A 21722-nucleotide genomic window follows, 5' to 3' on the forward strand; every position below is an offset into this window, starting at 1 on the left:
AGACTGACGCTGATGGTAATGTTACTGACTATAAGGCTCGACTTGTTGCGAAAGGTTTTCGACAAGTTCAAGGGATTGACTACGATGAGACATTCTCACACGTAGCGATGCTTAAGTCTGTCCGAATCATGTTAGCAATTGCCGCATTTTATGATTATGAAATTTGGCAAATGGATGTCAAAACTGCATTCCTGAATGGATTTCTGGAAGAAGAGTTGTATATGATGCAACCGGAAGGTTTTGTCGATCCAAAGGGAACTAAAAAAGTGTGCAAGCTCCAGCGATCCATTTATGGACTGGTGCAAGCCTCTCGGAGTTGGAATAAACGCTTTGATAGTGTGATCAAAGCATTTGGTTTATACAAACTTTTGGAGAAGCATGTATTTACAAGAGAGTGAGTGGGAGCTCGGTAGCATTTCTGATATTATATGTGGATGACATATTGCTGATTGGAAATGATATAGAATTTCTGGATAGCATAAAGGGATACTTGAATAAGAGTTTTTCAATGAAAGACCTCGGTGAAGCTGCATATATATTAGGCATTAAGATGTATAGAGATAGATCAAGACGCTTAATTGGACTTTCACAAAGCACATACCTTGATAAAGTTTTGAAGAAGTTCAAAATGGATCAAGCAAAGAAAGGGTTCTTGCCTGTACTACAAGGTGTGAGGTTGAGTAAGACTCAATGCCTGACCACTGCAGAAGATAGAGTGAAGATGAAAGATGTTCCCTATGCTTCAGCCATAGGCTCTATCATGTATGCAATGCTGTGTACCAGACCTGATGTGTGCCTTGCTATAAGTTTAGCAGGGAGGTACCAAAGTAATCCAGGAGTGGATCACTGGACAGCGGTCAAGAACATCCTGAAATACCTGAAAAGGACTAAGGATATGTTTCTCGTTTATGGAGGTGACAAAGAGCTCATCGTAAGTGGTTACGTTAATGCAAGCTTTGACACCGATCTGGACGATTCTAAATTGCAAACCGGATGCGTATTTACATTGAACGGTGGAGCTGTCAGTTGGTGCAGTTCTAAGCAAAGTGTCGTGGCGGGATCTACGTGTGAAGCGGAGTACATAGCTGCTTCGGAAGCAGCAAATGAAGGAGTCTGGATGAAGGAGTTCATATCCGATCTAGGTGTCATACCTAGTGCATCGGGACCAATGAAAATCTTTTGTGACAATACTAGTGCAATCGCCTTAGCAAAGGAATCCAGATTTCACAAGAGAACCAAGCACATCAAAAGACGCTTCAATTCAATCCGGGATTTAGTCCAGGTGGGAGACATAGAAATTTGTAAGATACATACGGATCTGAATGTTGCAGACCCGTTGACCAAGCCTCTTCCACAAGCAAAACATGATCAGCACCAAGACTTCATGGGTGTAAGAATCATTACTGTGTAATCTAGATTATTGACTCTAGTGCAAGTGGGAGACTGAAGGAAATATGCCCTAGAGGCAATAATATAGTATTATTTATTTCCTTATATCATGATAAATGTTTATTATTCATGCTAGAATTGTATTAACCAGAAACATAATACATGTGTGAATACATAGACAAACAGTGTGTCACTAGTATGCCTCTACTTGACTAGCTCGTTAATCAAAGATGGTTATGTTTCCTAGCCATAGACATGATTTGTCATTTGATTAAAGGGATCACCTCATTAGGAGAATGACGTGATTGACTTGACCCATTCCGTTAGCTTAGCACCCGATCGTTTAGTATGTTGCTATTGCTTTCTTCATGACTTATACATGTTCCTATGACTATGAGATTATGCAACTCCCGTTTACCGGAGAACACTTTGTGTGCTACCAAACGTCACAACGTAAATGGGTGATTATAAAGGTGCTCTACAGGTGTCTCCAAAGGTACTTGTTGGGTTGGCGTATTTCGAGATTAGGATTTGTCACTCCGATTGTCGGAGAGGTATCTCTGGGCCCACTCAGTAATGCACATCACTATAAGCCTTGCAAGCATTGTGACTAATGAGTTAGTTGCGGGATGATGTATTACGGAACGAGTAAAGAGACTTGCCGGTAACGAGATTGAACTAGGTATCCAGATACCGACGATCGAATCTCGGGCAAGTAACATACCGATGACAAAGGGAACAACGTATGTTGTTATGCGGTCTGACCGATAAAGATCTTCATAGAATATGTGGGAACCAATATGAGCATCCAGGTTCCGCTATTGGTTATTGACCGGAGAGGTGTCTCGGTCATGTCTACAAGGTTCTCGAACCCATAGGGTCCGCACACTTAAAGTTACGATGACAGTTATATTATGAGTTTATATGTTTTGATATACCGAAGGTTGTTCGGAGTCCCGGATGTGATCACGGACATGACGAGGAGTCTCGAAATGGTCGAGACATAAAGATTGATATATTGGACGACTATATTCGGACACCGGAAGTGTTCCGGAGAAGTTTCGGATAAAACCGGAGTGCCGGAGGGGTTACCGGAACCCCCCCGGGGAAGTATTGGGCCTTAGTGGGCCTTGAGGGGAGAGAGAGGGCAGCAGCCAGGAGGTGGCGCGCCCCCTCCCATGAGGAGTCCGAATTGGACTAAGGGAGGGGGGCGCAGCCCCTCTTTCCCTCTCCCTCTCCCTCTCTTTCCTTCCCCCCTCTCTTCCTAGTTGGACTAGGAAAGGGGAGTCCTACTCCTACTAGGAGGACTCCCCCCTCTCCTTGGCGCGCCCAAGGCAGCCGGCCTCCCCCTTGCTCCTTTATATACGGGGGCAGGGGGCACCTCTAGACACACTTGATATACGATATTTTAGCCGTGTGCGGTGCCCCCCTCCACCATATTACACCTCGATAATACCGTTGCGGAGCTTAGGCGAAGCCCTGCGTCGGTGGAACATCATCATCGTCGCCACGCCGTCGTGCTGACGAAACTCTCCCTCAACACTCGGCTGGATCGGAGTTCGAGGGACGTCATCGAGCTGAACATGTGCTGAACTCGGAGGTGCCGTGCGTTCGGTACTTGATCGGTCGGATCGTGAAGATGTACGACTACATCAACCGCGTTGTGATAACGCTTCCGCTGTCGGTCTACGAGGGTACGTGGACAACACTCTCCCCTCTCGTTGTTATGCATGACCATGATCTTGCGTGTGCATAGGATTTTTTTTGAAATTACTACGTTCCCACGAAACCCACGAAACCCCACGCTCCTCCGTCGGCCTCCCGACCGCCGCCCAGCTGGAGTCTCTTCCCCGACTACGTCGTCCACCGCAACAGCTCGCCGTCCCTCATCCACCACACCGGATGAGGATCCGTTGTCGATCTCGTCGTCCCGCCGGATCAGCCGCCCCGTCCTCCACCTCCAAGGAGCTGCCCCGACGTTCGCCTCATCTATCGCGCCACCTCAATCCCGACAGCGCCGTCTTGACCTGCCCCACCGGAACAGCAGCACCCTCACCAATTCCTCCGATGAAGCCGAGGCCAACTCGGCGCCACCAATGAGGTTCTGCACTCACCGCTTCATTTTATCTTTTATTCGATCTCACGGGGCTGTCGGTGCTCGATACCGAGCAGACATGGCGTGTCTCCATCGACGGCGCCGTCGCCGGCCACATCATCCACGGCGTCTCTCCCCCATGTCGTTGCTTCCTCGGCGGCGACTTCCACAACGACACTAGCTGCAGCTGCTCCGGCTCTCGCTCGCACTGCGGCTCTGTTCTTGCTGTCGGTCGGGCTATTGCACTTCTCCTGCTTTCGTTCGTGCTTCTGCTCTGCTCTTGCTCTCGCTTGCGCTGCTGCTGTTGTAGCACGACCTCCGGCAGCTACAGGAGTTGCTGCTTTAGCACTCGCTCGCGGTGCTACTGCACGACTTGCTCTCTGCTAGTGTGTTCCCTGCTCGAGCGTCTGCTGATTTAGATCACTACTTCTCTGCTACTAGTGCTCGAATGCCCTAAACATCTATTGCAATGCTCTATTACTAGTTCAATCAGTTTCGACAGTAAAATTCAGTTTTGACTGTGAAGTTCATTTTCTTCAGTTAAGTTCAGAGTGAACAGTACTTACAGCATCTGTCGGAGCGGCCGTGGCGCGGCTGATTCGTTTTACATCTACTCCCTTCGTTCCGAAATATTTGTCTTTCTAACATTCCAAATGGGCTACAACATACGGATGCATGTAGACACATTTTAGAGTGTAGATTCACTCACTTTGCTTCGTATGTAGTCACTTGTTGAAATATCTAGAAAGACAAATATTTAGGAACGGAGGGAGTAGCACTTTTTGGTGATGTATTTTACATCATCTATTGCAGATGATATTAGGGTCCCACTTCAGATTAACGTTGTCTGTCTTGTCATGCTTCAGCCTCGTCGCCGTACACCTTAGCGGAGCTGCTCCAACGACGGAACCGTCCATCACAGCAGAGCAGTACCCTCGGCGCCTTTTCCAGAGGCCTTGGATCTTCTTCCCCACCTCCGACAGTCACACCAGCATCATCACCATCCTCCACGTCCAACCCAATGATGCTGAGGTTCACAAGGCTATGCCAAAGAGGTTGTACACTCGTCACATCAATTTGTTTCTCTATTCCTCTGTTCTTCCAATTCATGTGAGCCAAATACCCAGGTTGACTGAAATCCTATGTTTCCAAATGCTCTGTTTTGCACGTGCATTCCTATCATATTCCTGTGTTTTTCCTGTCCCTGCATTTATAGAATCCTCCAATTCTAAGGAGCCCTTACAGATTTACTTCATTTTCAGATAGGCGTCAAAGAAAACTCTGTGTGTTATGTCCTGCTCCTGCCGTGCCGTCATCCACCCCACCCGAGGTGCACCATCGACAGAAGCGTTCACTACAGCAGAGATCCCCCCTGCAGACTTCCTTTCGCCGCCTCAGATCATCTTCCTCGTTGCCGGCAGCCACGCCAACTGCATTACCATCATCGACTGAGCAGATGAACCTGAGGACTACACAGTTTCGGAAGAGAGGTCGAAGTCTTTCGTGTTTGCTTACGTTATACATCAGTTATTATTACCTGCTATTTTATCGTTCAATCTTGAGTTTTGAATTGCCCATGGGTCTCATATCAAGCCAGCAACAAATAGTATCTGTCTACTATCTGGTTCATCTGGGGTCTTCTATGTGGTTCATGTTGGGTGGGCAACAAACAATAGATGATCCATTGTCTATCTTTTTAAACTGAAGCTATAATCTACCTGCTATCATTAGTTTTGGATCCATCCACTCGTTTGCTACCATCAGTCTTGATTTTTGCATGCACCCCTCAGGCCTTACAAAATCTAACTATTTTTTATTATGCATATCAGATATAGTACACAATCGTACTGAACATGTAGAGAAAAAGAGAAGACCGTTGCGTGCGAATATAATGTCATGCAGACGCCGCTCCATGGTGGGCGAAGTGCCCCCCCTCCTGCATTTCCAGATTGTATTCCAGAGGAAGATAACTGTTCAGATGGAGATTCAGAAGGAGCCGACCACGCCTGTTTACCACCTGAGGTGTTTGCTCTAACCTGGCATGCTGATGTTGGTCATATCATGCATATGGCGCCTTGCATTGCTTACATTATACATCTTATATGTCATCAGCTTAGTTTAGATTTGCTTTGTGTGAATGCCACCTGTTTGGTTTCTATATCATACTCCCACCATTCCTAAATATTTGTCTTTTTTAGAGATTTCAACAAGTGACTACATACGGAACAAAATGAGTGAATCTACACTCTAAAATATGTCTATATACATCCGTATGTGGTAGTCCATTTGAAATCTCTAAAAAGACAAATATTTAGGAACGGGGGGAGTATATGGGAATTATGCAATGCCATCTTCTTTAGCCAGGCATCATATACGTGAATCATGCAATGCCATCCCGTTTAGCCAGTCATCGTATATGTGAATTGTATTGTGCCATATTTTTTTCCATAATGTATTCCATTTGTCAACAATGTTTATACATTCATCTACTCTTCCTGTGCATCAGCCATTTGAGTCGGTCATGGGAAAATCTGGAGTGAAAACAAGGTCTTCTGAGCAGTCAGTGCTACCTGTCGATGCAGATTTCTTGCTGGTTACAGATAGCTCCTCAGAGGAGGATTCAGAGAGAGATGACCAATCGTATCCCCCCCGAGGTGCATGCTCTCACTAGGCTAGGTTATATTGCTCATATCATGCATATGGTGTCTTGCATTGCCATGCCATCTGCTTAGATTAGACATGCTTTGTGTGAATGCCTCATGTTTGCTTTCTATATCAGATATGTGAATTATGCAATCCCATGTTTTTCAGCCAGTTATCATATATGTGAATTATGCACCGCCATGGAGGCAGGCATCATATATGTGAATTATCTCATGCCATCTTTTTTTTCATTACGTATTCCATTTGTCGACAATCTGTGTATATTGAACTACTCTTCATGTGTATCAGCCATTTGAGCCGGTTATGGAAAAATCTGGAGTGAAAACAAGGTCTTCAGAGCAGGCAATGGTACCTGTTGAAGCATATATCTCGATGGTTATAGAGAGCTCCTCAGAGGAGGATTCAGAAACAGATGACCAGTCCTATATCCCACCTGAGGTGTATGCTCTAAGTTGCAATGTTTATATTTATCATATGATGCATATGGTGTCTTGCATTGCTTAGTTTAGACATCATATGCACAATATTGAACTCTATCTGCTTAGTTTAGAGATCATACATGCGAGTGCCAGCTGCTTAGTATATGAATCAATTATGTCAATTATATCATGCCATCATGTATACTTAGACAACATGTATGTGAATTATTCCATCCCAACCTATTTTAGGAAGACATCATATAGTTTTGTCATGTCATCCTGTTTAGGTACTCATCATATGTTGAATTATGCCATTATATCCTGTTAAGTTATCCATCATATATCTGAAACTGTGTCATGCTATCCTGTTTAGTTAGGCATCATATATGTGAAATTGTGTCATGTTGTCCTGTTTGGTTAGACAACATATATGTGAATTACCACATCTGTCTATCATACAATGTCTGTACGTTCAATTTGTTTTCTTGTTTATCAGGCATTTGAATTGGAGGGGGTGATGGCAGTATCTAAGGGAGCAAAAACCCGTTCTTCACAAAAGACAGTGCTACCCGTCGATGCAGATAGAACCATGGTTGTACTGGCCCACAAACTAGCCCCACCACACATAATCAAGACTCTTCCAGATTGCACACTTACACCGTTGAGCAGAGAACCAGCTACAACCCATCTAACCGCAACCCCAGCGGATAGTGACCCACTTATAGTTGACAAAGCACCATGTCCACCACAGAGTACCCCCACACGAGCAGTTTGTAAAGCTACTGCAGTGCCCAAAGCACGAAGACCACCACAGCTAACCCAAACTCCACGTTTAAAGTAGAAGAGCAACTGTTCTCAGGTCAGATTCCGTAGCTATGGTCCATACTCCTTTGCTGTTGCATCACTGTATTTACTCATACCAACTACTTTCGAATTTGAAGGATCCAATTGAAACTCCAATGGCGCAACAGGTATGTTTTAAACCTATTTCTTTAACTGGATTGCTATTCTAACTTCTTGCTCTATGTTGATTTCAGTTTAAGTTGTATAAACAGTTATGTTCTCATGTGATGCACATTACAAGTGCTGCCAATGTTGTGTAGTTTCTCACACTTATATTCTGTCTATGCTGCTGTGTCTTAAAAATATATGAGTTGAACTGTGTCTCTATCTTGATTAGGGAACATAAACTAGAATGATATGGACAATACAGTGACCATAGTACATAGATATATGTTTGTTTCATGCTGTTATCCTGTCCACCTTACTACTGAACCGGTTCACCAAAATGAGTTTAGTATACTACAAGCTAACCTGTGATGTGTCTGCTTGTTTCTCTTGTAGTATGCAAACAGAATATTGGAGAAGAGCACCCCACTATGCAATGGTAGAGAAAGTAATGCAGATAAGGTTCAAGATAGTGAGACAACCATGTTGGTCTCCAAGAAAGCTGATAAAAACGATCTTGTTGATAGTTAGAAAACCCCACAGTCCTGCGTTGATGTAGTGTTCGAGTTACTGGCCTGTACTGCTGGCACAAGCTCTTCGAACTCGCTACCTGAATCACTTCGGCTTCTTCAGTCTCAGCTACAAGCTGAAAGGCATCAGTCAGCTGTGCTGCGGCAAGAAGTTGAAGGACTGAGGAAGTCCCTGCAGATCAGATGCATACTTCCTTGTGCAACAGCAAGCGCTGGAGGATTTAAGCGCCAAACAAGAGAAAGTTAATAAGCTTGCTAAGCATCTTGCCAGCATTATGGGTACCCAGGATATTGGTTATTGAACTCTTCTGAAGTGGTTTCAGTTCTGGACTTGTTTTGCTGCGGCATTTATATGCTGCTTTGTTCCCTATATTTGCACTGGTGGCGAACTTTGATGCCCAGTGGATGTAATATGTGTAATAGCCGTGATAGCCTAGCATAAGTTGCTTGCTTATTTAGTTCCTTGTTGTCTTGTTTATTTGTTTGCTTGTAGTCAGTGCAGTTCTTTTTCCGCGGTTTGCTAGTGGCTGCAATAACCTATTTTTTAAAACTAGGCCACAATAACCATGGGCTAATATTTACTGTAGTGACACTGGGCCTCCTACGGGCCGTAGAAACAGTGAGCCTTCTACGGCCGTAGAAACAGTAGGCCTTCTACGGGCCGTAGAAACAATGGGCCTTCTACGGGCCGTAGAAACAATGGGCCTTCTACAGGCCGTGTCATCAATGGGCCTTATACGGGCCGTATGATCGATTAGCCAAACATGGGCCAATAACAGGCCGCATTATGGCCGTAAACGGGCTAGAGTTGGAATCGTCCGTTCATGGGCCGACCATAACGGGCCATCGTTAATAGGCCGTATTTGATGACACTATGAAAACGGCCCAACGTATTAACGGACCACAAACGGGCCGACTGTAACCATGGGCTGAATTTGGCCCACAAGCAGAAAATGACAGTAACGGGCCGTAAGTAAACGAATGCTGGAAATGAGCCCAAGAATAAACGGGCTTTGAGAAGGCAAAAATATAACATGGGCTGGAAACGGCCCAACGGAATAACGGGCCGTTAATGGGTATAAAGTGATACACTGTTCATTACGGGCCATTTTCACCACGGGCCGTTAATGGGTGCAAAGTGATACACTGTTCATTACGGGCCAGTTTCACCACGGGCCGTTAATAGGCCAAGAGTTACATAGGGCCTCATATGGGCCGAAAGATGTCATGGGCCAGAAGTGAAAACGGGCTGGAATCATATTGGATGGCCCAGATGACGCTACTGGGCCTAATTCAGATAGGGCGTAACGGGCCTTGGGTTAGCGGGCTGTAAATGGGCTATATGCGAACAGGCCGTTAACAGGCTTTCCATGGGCCGGCCCGCCACCTTTTGACCAAGTCAAACGGGCCGGCCTTTTCACAGGAATGGGCCTCTGTTGGGCCGTGCCACGTGTCGACGTATCATAGGCGCCTTCTGCCCAATGAGTGGATGACATCTGTCCCAACGATGAGCCGACACGTGTTTCCTCCAGCCAATGATGATTTTACACATGGAAAATCCCCATTGGTCGGGGCTGTTAACGGGTTATCGGATCCAAAACCCGACCCGATAGCTTAACGGCGTTCCGTTACGGTGGATGCCACGTGTCGGTCACCCTTGACGAAAGCACTTCTGTGACGCGCGATTTATCGTCATGGAAGTGCACACTTCCATGATGATAATTTTGGTAATGTCATGGAACACTTCTACGACAGCACAGGTATGACTATCTTGATTCTGTCATAAAATCGTCATGGATGTACATGCATGACAAGCGACCTACTGTGACAAACACGTATCATCACGGAAGTGTATTTTTTTTGTAGTGCTACTACTACGTGGAGGCCGCCGACGACCAGGAGTAGTTAGGAGGCTCCCAGGCAGGAGGCCTTGCCTTTTCGATCGATGTTGCTTTTGTGCTAGCCTTCTTAAGGAAAACTTGTCTACTTATGTCTGTACTCAGATATTGTTGCTTCCGCTGACTCTTGTGTTTTCGAGCTGATATATTCGAGCCCTCGAGGCCCCTGGCTTGTAATATAAGGCCTGTATTATTTTAATTTGTGTCTAGAGTTGTGTTGTGATATCTTCCCGTGAGTCCGTAATCTTGATCGTACACATTTGCGTGTATGATTAGTGTACGATTGAATCGGGGGCGTCACATCGTGCATGCCAATTAAATTACCAGGTACTTTCGTTTCTTGGTAATTATTCTAATGTTCATGAGAATATGATGCTGCCTAAATTGGATACATTTGTTTTGATTACAAATGAAGGGCCTGGCTTGGAGAAGGATGAACATTGGAGCAAGAACAAGCATGGAGATGATGGCATGCGCGAGGGAAACAAGAACGGAGTTTCAAGTGATGATTTCAGGACTTTGAAGCCACCATAATGAGTGCATGAAGTCTTGGACGAAATATACAAGATGTCACTTCACAAATTTCGTGCAGAGGCTATTATAGGTGCTGCGTCACCTTATTATTGGGCCAGGCCCATGTAATTTCGAAATATATAAGTATAGGCTGATTTTAGAGCCCGTATGTGTGGGGAAACAAGAGATAGGGTTGGTTTCTGACCCCTTCCCAAAGGGCCACGAAATCCCCCCCTTCCTCCATATATACAGCCCTTAGGGCGTCGTTTAGACTTTGGGTGTTGTTTAGATTAAAAGTTCGCCATAGCTGCAACTTCGCGTACTTTGTTTGTGTTCAATGACCAGACCAAGACGTCACAGAACCCCACCTTGATCAATAAAGCTTTCTTCTTATATTCGCATATCCTGATTGCAAATCTTAGTTTCTTGCTTGTTCTTCGTTGGCTTGCAGGAAATAGACCCTCGTGGTCATGTTGATCGTGCTCCGGTGTGGTCAATAACCTCTCGGAGTTGGTTTAGCGATTGCCAAGGCGCGACGTCCTCGCACATTCGTAGTCGGATCGTCAAAGTCTACTCCATCAAAAACGATAGCCACCATCTCATCGAAAGACGGGACACCTTTGCCTCTATCAATACTCTAAAATGCGCAAGATAAGCGTGAGTTCTATGGATGGCCTTCTCGTAGGGAGACGGGAGCGGATCCATAGTGGTGTATTGATATGGTGAATATGTGGAATCGTGTGTGCCACCTCAAAGAGTTACCAGCAGTCATAGTACAGGATAGCAACTGAGTCAAAGCTAGCTTGCTGCAGTTAAACTCCACCACCCCTTTGTTGATACTGATGCATATGTAGCTAGTTCTGATGTAAGTCTTTCTGGGTACTTTTGTACTCACGTTTGCTTAATTTATGATTTGTAGAGAGACTTCAGTCTCACTAGTAGTTCTGCGTGGACTTCGACATTTAGCTTGTTACCTCAGCTACGATCTTGTAGCCTTGGGAGGGTCTTGTAGATAGTCAGGCTTCTCAGCCTTTTTCATTCTGTAGTTGTCTGTACTCAGACATGTTATGCTTTCGTTGCTTGTATGCTCTGTATGTTGGGTCATGTGACCCATGATTGCAATTCTTAATATGTATGACTCTCCGGAGCCTTCTAAATAAATACTTTGAGTCGTAAGGTTTTGTTGTGATGCCATGTTGTATTTGCACATATCGAGCATATTGTGTGTATGATTTTGAAATGCTTGGTATGTGTGGGATCTGACAACCTAGTTGTTTATACTTGGTATCCTCTCTTATGGGGAAATGTCTCCTAGTGCTTCCACTGAGCCATGGTAGCTTGCTACTACTCCAGAACACTTAGGCTGGCCGGCATGTGTCCTTCTTCGTTCCTGTGTCTGTCCCTTCAGGGAAATGTCACGCGTTGTTCCTTTAAGTCCTTGTAGCTTGCTATGACTTGGGTTCATACGTTGATGATCGACACGTTCGTTGCTGGGTCATGTATGCTTGTCCCTGTAAGTTAGTGCCACCTTGGGTTTACGACTAGTCATGTCGGCCCGGGTTCTCTGTCATATGGATGCTAGCTACACTATCATATATGTGACCCAAAAGGCGCAAACGGTCCCGGGCCAGGTAAGGTGGCACCCATGGGAATACCGTGCGTGAGGCCGCAAAGCGATATGATGTGTTACATGCTAGATCTGTGTGACTTAGGATCGGGGTCCTGACAGCTTTGTTATCAGAGCATGACTGCCTGTAGGATTACGAAGCCAAACTAGTCGAAGTTGAGTCTAGAAATACTTTAGTTATATAAGGGAATTGATTGTGGAAGGGAATGTAAGACTCTTTTTACTCCTTTACCTTATGCCCTTCTTATCTGAGTCAACCTCTTTTTTTCTACGGGGATTAAGAACTAGGCTTCTCATCTTTCTATCAGGATCATGTGTTACTAATCTGTAGACTTATAGGATTGATGGATTCAAGCCTCGGTTCAGTTCCTACTACTTCCGTGTGTTGACAGTTGATCTCGGAACCTTGATATTGTGATGTTGAGTGGTTATGCCACCATTTTGCACGATGTCTCAAATCTTTTTGAGCAGTTATAGTCGTTATGCTGTCCGAGTCATCCCTGGTTTCTAAATAGTATGATGCACTTGCAAATCTTTCCCCCATGTTCCCGATGTCCGTTTGGGCCAGACTAATCACACTAATCAGTGTGTTCAGGTACTTCATTGCCTCGGCATATATGTTGGAGCTATTATTATGACCCTATGCGTCTTAGAGAATCACCTAGTAATCTAGCCATGTTTTGTGTTCCTAGTGTGATGATTCTGGCCACCATTCTTGAAAGCATCTCGTGATATTATTAGTTAGTAGGTATTCTATCTCTGGGTCCTTGAACCCAAGATTCACTCTACTAATTTCCTGTTGATAGTGTTGCTCGTTCCTTTAGGATATTAGTAACGTTTGTAATAGTCCTCGAGGTCCGTGGTATTTCCTTCTTCCAAATACCATGAACTGCATATGGCAGAAGTTCTTTGAACCAAAAGATCACAACCAGAGTGCTCTCAATGAGCTCTCCATTCAAATTGTGACTCTGCCAATCCTACCTTTCTACATGGGTTACCCGAAAGAAATATGTTGAACCTTGATCGACATACTAATCTATGCATCCACAAGTCAGAAATTTATATGTTCCTTGAGTTGTCCCCCTTTAGTTGTATTCTGACCTCCGTCTATCAGTTTATAGTCAAGAGTATATGTGTGCATTTGTTTCATCGATGCCTTTTACTCTTGTGGTCTGTCAAGCCATTCTATTTTCAGAATGACTGGGAGAAACAAACTCCAGTACCTCATCCATTTCGAGGATTGGGTCAAAGTAGTTGTATTCTGCAGAACAAATGCCAATCCATCTTTTGTTCTGTTCTACCTTGGACTATTACCATCTTTGCGTCAAGAATATAATGGGAATTGCACACCATCCTAGGAATTCTTCATGTAGTGATACTTCTCGCCATCATCATTCATTTCTTGGCTTCCGTGTTATTGTAGCTGGAATACCGACAAGTGAATCGTGATGCGTGAAATCAATACTCCTAGCAAGCCCGTTGCTTGGTAGTTAATGGACGATAATTTCATTCTTAGTGTGCTGGTAATTGAATTAACATTCTAAGACTGATCGTGCTATCTAGTCCATTTTCCCAGGTGCACTCGTCGATCAATGAGTTAGGATCGTGTCAATTCCTTGCTTATTTAATCACATCAACTTGCCTCAAGAGCAAGATTGTTCTCGAGCTTAGAGGCATATCGGTGGTTCGTGATTTTCCGGATATCTTCACGGAAGTACTACCAGGTTGTCACCTGACCGCTATGTTGAGTTCGTGATCTAGTTGGTTTTTCTATAAACCACCCTTCCTCCAAGAAACTATGTTGGGTACCCCTGTGCTAGTTGGTAAGCTGAACAACAACTTGGAGAATTGGAAGATAAAAGCTTGCCTGACTTAGTTCATTTCGAAGGGATATCTTTTGTGTGTGTGTGTTGAAGAAAGATGACATCTTCATCGATTGGTCCTCGTGATCAGTTGTTGGATCTATTATCTTGTTAAAACTTTCATTTGAGTGTGGGCTATCGTCAAATCAAATCAGAACCAACGATATCCATAATGTTGTCTTACTCGTGGTTGATCCCTCGAGCATACACCATCACATCCTTTGGTCTGACCAATACTATCACCGTGTTCACTTAATCGTGGAACTCCATTTATATGGAAACCTGGATGAATTGTTGTTGAGCCCATCGGCAACATAATTATCATCTCCATGATTTGTGTTAAACATTAAAGCTAGCATTGGAAACTTTGTAAGCATTATCTTCTTGTCCCGTTCATGAAGTATATGTTTGGTGTAAGAAGTGACTTCCACTAATTCATGCACATTTGATGCAAGTTGCCGCCGTGAATTCAAGAAAGTTGCTTTGCTTCCTTTGGAATCATCCCAAGTCAGTCATGCACATATGCGAAGTATTCTGTGGTTTGGAGACTTGCAACCTTCATTCTATATGTATCCCTAGCACACCAAGCCACTGATTCAGTTGTTCAAGAAAAAAGAGTCTGTTGTGCTAATCCTAGGTCATGCACATGACTTCGTTATCCCCAATGATGGTGCCCAACCTGAAGTCGGTAGTGTTTGATTATAAGACTACTACGTGGTCATGCTTGTCTGGGACAGCGTGTTCACATGTGTATAGCAAAACCCGCTAATGTTTTGGAGCTTTCTACCATAGTTCATTTCTCGAGAATCTTGCAATGTCGTCTCGTCGGTTTGTGTTGCAAACTTTCTTTTCCAGACATGCTATCTGAAATATCATGTTACCAACCAGATATGAATCTCAGGTAGATATGATGGTGGAACTTTTCCAAGATCTATGATGTAGGTTCTGGAGAGGTTGATGTTTTGGTCGACACACCTAGCCGGAAGATCTATTATTGTAGTAACTTGAATGAGCAATTTGTCCATCTTCTCTATGAGGATTTCATGCGGCTTATTCTAGAAGTTGTTCCTTAGGGATCCTTGTGCTCTCAATTTCCTCGATTATACTATAACCATTCAAACAATGGAATCACTCTGGACTGTTGAGCTTTTCCCCAGTTACTAGAATCATTCCCAACATTTGCATTTTGTTCCCAGCTTGTGCCTGCCATTGTGCCATTTTACTATGGTCTGCCTTCTCAGTAATTGCTGTTCAGGATCATCTTCAAAAGTGGTCCTACCATGGGTCCCATCAATTTCCGATGATAAGAAAAAAAATCATCCATTGCGTTGTCTTCAACAAGGTAGTCCACATCATCCATCCTAGTCTGAGTATGCCATTCTTTCGAACTCCTTCAAATGATCGATTGTGGTTTGTCTTAGGCTGGTATGGAGAGTTTCAGTGATCTAGATATCAAAAGTAATTCTTTTTGCCACTTAGGGGAATAATTCTACGAGTCACCTTCTTCAAGGTGCCTGCTACCTCTTGAGCATGCGTTGGTTTTCCCTTGAAGAGGAAAGGGTGATGCAGCAAAGTAGCGTAAGTATTTCCCTCAGTTTTTGAGAACCAAGGTATCAATCCAGTAGGAGGCCACACACAAGTCCCTCGTACCTACACAAACAAATAAGAACCTTGCAACCAACACGATAAAGGGGTTGTCAATCCCTTCACGGCCACTTGCAAAAGTGAGATCTGATAGAGATGATAAGATAATATTTTTGGTATTTTTATGATAAAGATTAAAAGTAAAGATTGCAAAATAAACGACGCCAAAAATAGCTAGTTGATGGGAGATTAATATGATGGAAAATAGACCCGGGGGCCATAGGTTTCACTAGTGGCTTCTCTCAATATAGCATAAGTATTACGGTGGGTGAACAAATTACTGTCGAGCAATTGATAGAAAACTGCATAATTATGAGAATATCTAGGCATGATCATGTATATAGGCATCACGTCTGTGACAAGTAGACCGACTCCTGCATGCATCTACTACTATTACTCCACACATCGACCGCAATCCAACATGCATCTAGAGTATTAAGTTCATAAGAACAGAGTAACACATTAGGTAAGATGACATGATGTAGAGGTATAAACTCAAGCAATATGATATGAACACCATCTTTTTATCCTCGATGGCAACAATACAATACGTGTCGTTTCCCCTACTGTTACTGGGATCGAGCAACGCAAGATTGAACCCAATACTAAGCACTTCTCCCATTGCAAGAAAGATCAATCTAGTAGGCCAAACCAAACTGATAATTCAAAGTGACTTGCAAAGATAACCAATCATACATAAAATAATTCAGAGAAGATTCGAATATAGTTCATAGATAATCTTGATCATAAACCCACAATTCATCAGATCTCGACAAACACACCGCAAAAAGAGTTACATCGAATAGATCTCCAAGAAGATTGAGGAGAACTTTGTATTGAGATCCAAATAGAGAGAAGAAGCCATCTAGCTAATAACTATGGACCCGAAGGTCTATGGTAAACTACTCACACATCATCAGAGAGGCTATGGTGTTGATGTAGAAGCCCTCCATGATCGATTCCCCCTCCGGTGGAGTGCCGGAAAAGGCCCCAAGATGGGATCTCACGGGTACAGAAGGTTGCGGCGGTGGAAATAGGGTTTCGGGTGCTCCTGGATGGTTTCGGGGTACGTAGGTGTATATAGGAGGAAGAAGTAGGTCGGTGGAGCCACGAGGGTGGAGGGCACGCCCCCGTGCCTCGTGGCCTCCTTGTTCGTTTCTTAACGTCCACTCCAAGTCCTCTGGATCACGGTTGTTCCAAAAATCACGCTCCCGAAGGTTTCATTCCGTTTGGACTCCGTTTGATATTCCTTTTCTGCGAAACACTGAAATAGGCAAAAAAACAGCAATTTGCACTGGGCCTTGGGTTAATAGGTTAGTCCCAAAAATATTATAAAAGTGTATAATAAAGCCCATTAAACATCCACAACAGAATATATAATAGCATGGAGCAATCAGAAGTTATAGATATGTTGGAGACGTATCAAGCATCCCCAAGCTTAATTCCTGCTCGTCCTCGAGTAGGTAAATGATAAAAACAGAATTTTTGATGTGGAATGCTGCTTAGCATATTCTTCAATGTAATTTTCTTTATTGTGGCATGAATGTTCAGATCCGAAAGATTCAAGATAAAAGTTTAATATTGACATAAAAATAATAATATTTCAAGCATACTAACCAAGCAATTATGTCTTCTCAAAATAACATAGCCAAAGAAAGCTCATCCCTACAAAATCATATAGTTTGGCCATGCTTCATTTTCGTCACACAAGAATGCTCCATCTTGCACAACCCCGATGACAAGCCAAGCAATTATTTCATACTTTAGTAATCTCAAACCTTTTTCAACTTTCACGCAATACATGAGCGTGAGCCATGGATATAGCACTATGGGTGGAATAGAATATAATGATGGGGGTTGTGTGGAGAAGACAAAAAAAAAGAGAAATTCTCACATTGACGCGGCTAATCAACGGGCTAGGGAGATGCCCATCAATTGATGTCAATGCAAGGAGTAGGGATTGCCATGCAACGGATGCACTAGAGCTATAAATGTATGAAAGCTCAACAACAAAAAACTAAGTGGGTGTGCATCCAACTTGCTTGCTCACGAAGACCTAGGGCATTTGAGGAAGCCCATTGTTGGAATATACAAGCCAAGTTCTATAATGAAAAATTCCCACTAGTATATGAAAGTGACAAAACAAGAGACTCTCTATCATAAAGATCATGGTGCTACTTTGAAGCATAAATGTGGAAAAAGGATAGTAGCATTGTCCCTTTTTATTTCCCTTCTTTGTTTGGGCCTTTTTTTTCTTATTTGGCCTTTTTTTGGGAAAATGCTCTATTAATGATGATCATCACACTTCTATTCATTTACAACTCAATGATTACAACTCGATACTTAGAACAAAATATGACTCTATATGAATGCCTCCGGCGGTGTACCGGGATGGGCACAAATACGATGTCAACTACATGATCATGCAAGGCAATATGACAATGATGAAGCATTTCATAAAAAACGAAACGGTGGAAAGTTGCATGGCAATATATCTCGGAATGGCTATGGAAATGCCATAATAGGTAGGTCTGGTGGCTGTTTTGAGGAAGATATAAGGAGGTATATGTGTGATAGAGCGTATCTTATCACGGGGTTTGGATGCACTGGCGAAGTTTGCACCAACTCTCAAGGTGAGAAAGGGCAATGCACGGTACTGAAGAGGCTAGCAATGATGGAAGGTTGAGAGTGCGTATAATCCATGGACTCAACATTAGTCATAAATAACTCACATACTTATTGCAAAAATCTACAAGTCATCAAAAACCAAGCACTATACGCATGCTCCTAGGGGGACAGATTGGTAGGAAAAGACCATCGCTCGTCCCCGACTGCACGTTTAGCAGCAAATTTTCTTTGTGGCAAGCAAAAGTAATCAAAAGGGCTAAATTTAATAGGACAAAAGTCCCCAAGATCAAGCTCGGGAGGTATGGGTTCCTCCTTTGGCCCCTTATATTGTACAACCAATTCATCATTATAAACATTCTTTTGGCAATAAGTCACGAGCCTTTGTTCAAGAGAAAAACCTAACCCGTTGTTCTGAATAGCAAAGTCATCATTAAGTTTGGAAATTCTATTAACTAGAACATCGGTAGGAACCTTTTTTCTAAGGTTTTCATTGTAAGCAACATGATCTAAGGATTGTAAGCGCATTAAGTCTTCTTGATTAAAAAGGATAGCCTATATGGGAGGACAACCAGCGGTCCACCCTATAATGCGCAAAAATTTCATTGGCCTCTTTCATTATAAATCCGAACTCATGAGCCAAAAAGATAGTAGCCGCTCGCTTAACAGAAGAATGCTCGATATTGGAAAATTCTAGAAAAATCCTTTGTATGCAAGGATGCAAATGCATAAATTTTCTTTCAAGTTCAACTACGAGCAAGGATATAGCATCTGCAAGACTACTAGTTCTATGAAGAATAGACCCACCCATAGAGGGTAGGGTACCGGCACAAGTAAAGAAATCTTGAATAACTCCTTTCCCAATAATATTACCGCTACCAATCCGAAACTTTTTAGTGTGTAAAATAGTAGGATCTTCAAGAGGATCATCAAAAACATCAAAGTTTTCCATATTACTATCCTTGTCAACGATAACCTTCCCCGTTTCAGACATAAAGGCAGCACAGAGAACGATCACAGAAGAAGCAAGCGAGAAAGAGGCGAACGAAAAGAGGGGGCGAATAAAACGACAAAGGTGAAGTGGGGGAGAGGAAAACGAGATCCTTCTTGCTACCTCTTGAGCATGCGTTGGTTTTCCATTGAAGAGGAAAGGGTGATGCAGCAAAGTAGCGTAAGTATTTCCCTCAGTTTTTGAGAACCAAGGTATCTATCTAGTAGGAGGCCACACGCAAGTCCCTCGTACCTACACAAACAAATAAGAACCTTGCAACCAACGCGATAAAGGGGTTGTCAATCCCTTCACGGCCACTTGCAAAAGTGAGATCTGATAGAAATGATAAGATAATATTTTTGGTATTTTTATGATAAAGATTAAAAGTAAAGATTACAAAATAAACGGCGCCAGAAATAGCTAGTTTTTGGGAGATTAATATGATGGAAAATAGACCTGGGGGCCATAGGTTTCACTAGTGGCTTCTCTCAAGAGAGCATAAGTATTACGGTGGGTGAACAAATTACTGTCGAGCAATTGATAGAAAAGTGCATAATTATGAGAATATCTAGGCATGATCATGTATATAGGCATCACGTCCGTGACAAGTAGACCGACTCCTGCCTGCATCTACTACTATCACTACAGGAATCAGCTATTTTGCCGTCTGCCACGGCGGACAGCAAAGGCATGAACGGCGGACGGCAAAGGCCTTTGCCGTCAGCCGCGGACGGCAAAAGGCTCCGGCAAAGTAAGGTCCGGCAAAGAGCTACTTTGCCGTCTGCTTCTGGGCGGCTGACGGCAAAGGGCCTTTGCCGTCTGCAGCGGACGGCAAAGAGAGCAGACGACAATATTGCGCTATCAGTCCGTTAAGTAGCTAACGGCAGGCCTTTGCCGTCCGCCGCTGACGGCAAGTCTTTGCCGTCTGCCACTGATGGCAAACTTTCTAGTGTCTTTGCCGTCTGCCACTGTAGGCAAACTTTCTAGTGTCTTTGCCGTCTGCCACTCAGCTCGGTCACGTTGGGCAGACTCACCATGAAATGTCCACGCGCCCCCCTGCCTCGTGGCCTCCCCGTTCATTTCTTGACGTCCACTCCAAGTCCTCTGGATCACGTTTGTTCCAAAAATCACGCTCCCGAAGGTTTCATTCCATTTGGACTCCGTTTGATATTCCTTTTCTGCGAAACACTAAAATAGGCAAAAAAAAACAGCAATTTGCACTGGGTCTTGGGTTAATAGGTTAGTCCCAAAAATAATATAAAAGTGTATAATAAAGCCCATTAAACATCCAAAACAGAATATATAATAGCATGGAGCAATCAAAAATTATAGATACGCTGGAGACGTATCAGTGCCCCGTTTGGTATTAAGGGCAATTTAACTCCTTGCTACTTTGAAACACATGCACCATCTTACTCAAGCGTCGAATTGTTGCTTACCAAATTGAACCCTCGTCATCTGTTCATTTTCATCACCCCAAATGCGTGTTTTGTGTCTTAACTCAAGAGGTGTTCTTACATCTCACTCCATGAGTTGATCTTGAGTTGCTCGATCTTCGAGAAGATCGATTCCTGTAGAGCTCTTAGTGCCGTCATCGTGTTGGACAAAGATCTCAAAAGCAAAGACGTCAAGATCAACATGATGCAAGCAATCAACATTCTTACGAAGTGCAATCTGGAACGTGAAGGTTGTGTTGGCTTTGTGTCTTCTCTGTCTTCTTACCTCACGTCTTGAATCTCAGGAAGAGTTTCTTGTTTAGTGGAGCTGAGTTGTCACAGCCCTAGATCAGTCTTGTTTGTCTTTGCTTGATCATCATGTCATCATGTTTATATTCAAATGAATTTGAATTGGGGATGTTCAAACCGTAGCATCAAATGGAATGCAAATAGGTTCAACCTAAAAATATTTTCAATGAACCTGAAATGCCCTTCATAAATGTTCATCATTTTAGTTTTGGTCCAGAACCTCTGCCAAAAATGGTGCACACTTTTCTAGGACACTCTGGGTTATTGAATAAAATCATACAGTACTTATTCTTGGACATTTAAATGCTATAAATAATTTTAAATGTCGAAATAATCTTGAAGGTAAATGAGGGCTGTTGGAAATAGTCCAAACAGTGCACACAAATATTTATGGGATTTTTGAAAATGCTCTGGCATTTTTAATAAAGCCAAAACAATTGTGGAAAATAGAAAACATAAAAGATTTAGAAAAGAGAGAGAGAGAGAGAGAGGGGAAAGCTTACCTCGATCACCTACCTCACTGGGCCGGCCCACCTGGCCCGTGCCAGTCATCACCTACCTCTGCGAGTAGGGAGAGGAGGGAGACAGCGCACGCACGCCCGCGGCGCCACGCACCTCCCTGCTCGCCTGCGTCACCGAGGCAACCGCGATGCCTCGGGCATTCTCCTCGATGCCGCCCCGAGCTCCTCGACACCTCACTCTCCCCCTGCTCTGTCTCTCTCGCCCTCTCTCCGCCATGTTCGAAGCAGCCGCGCCCGTGCCGTCGTGAAGC

Source organism: Triticum aestivum, chromosome 1D, assembly GCF_018294505.1.
Source record: "Triticum aestivum cultivar Chinese Spring chromosome 1D, IWGSC CS RefSeq v2.1, whole genome shotgun sequence".
Taxonomy (NCBI): domain Eukaryota; kingdom Viridiplantae; phylum Streptophyta; class Magnoliopsida; order Poales; family Poaceae; genus Triticum; species Triticum aestivum.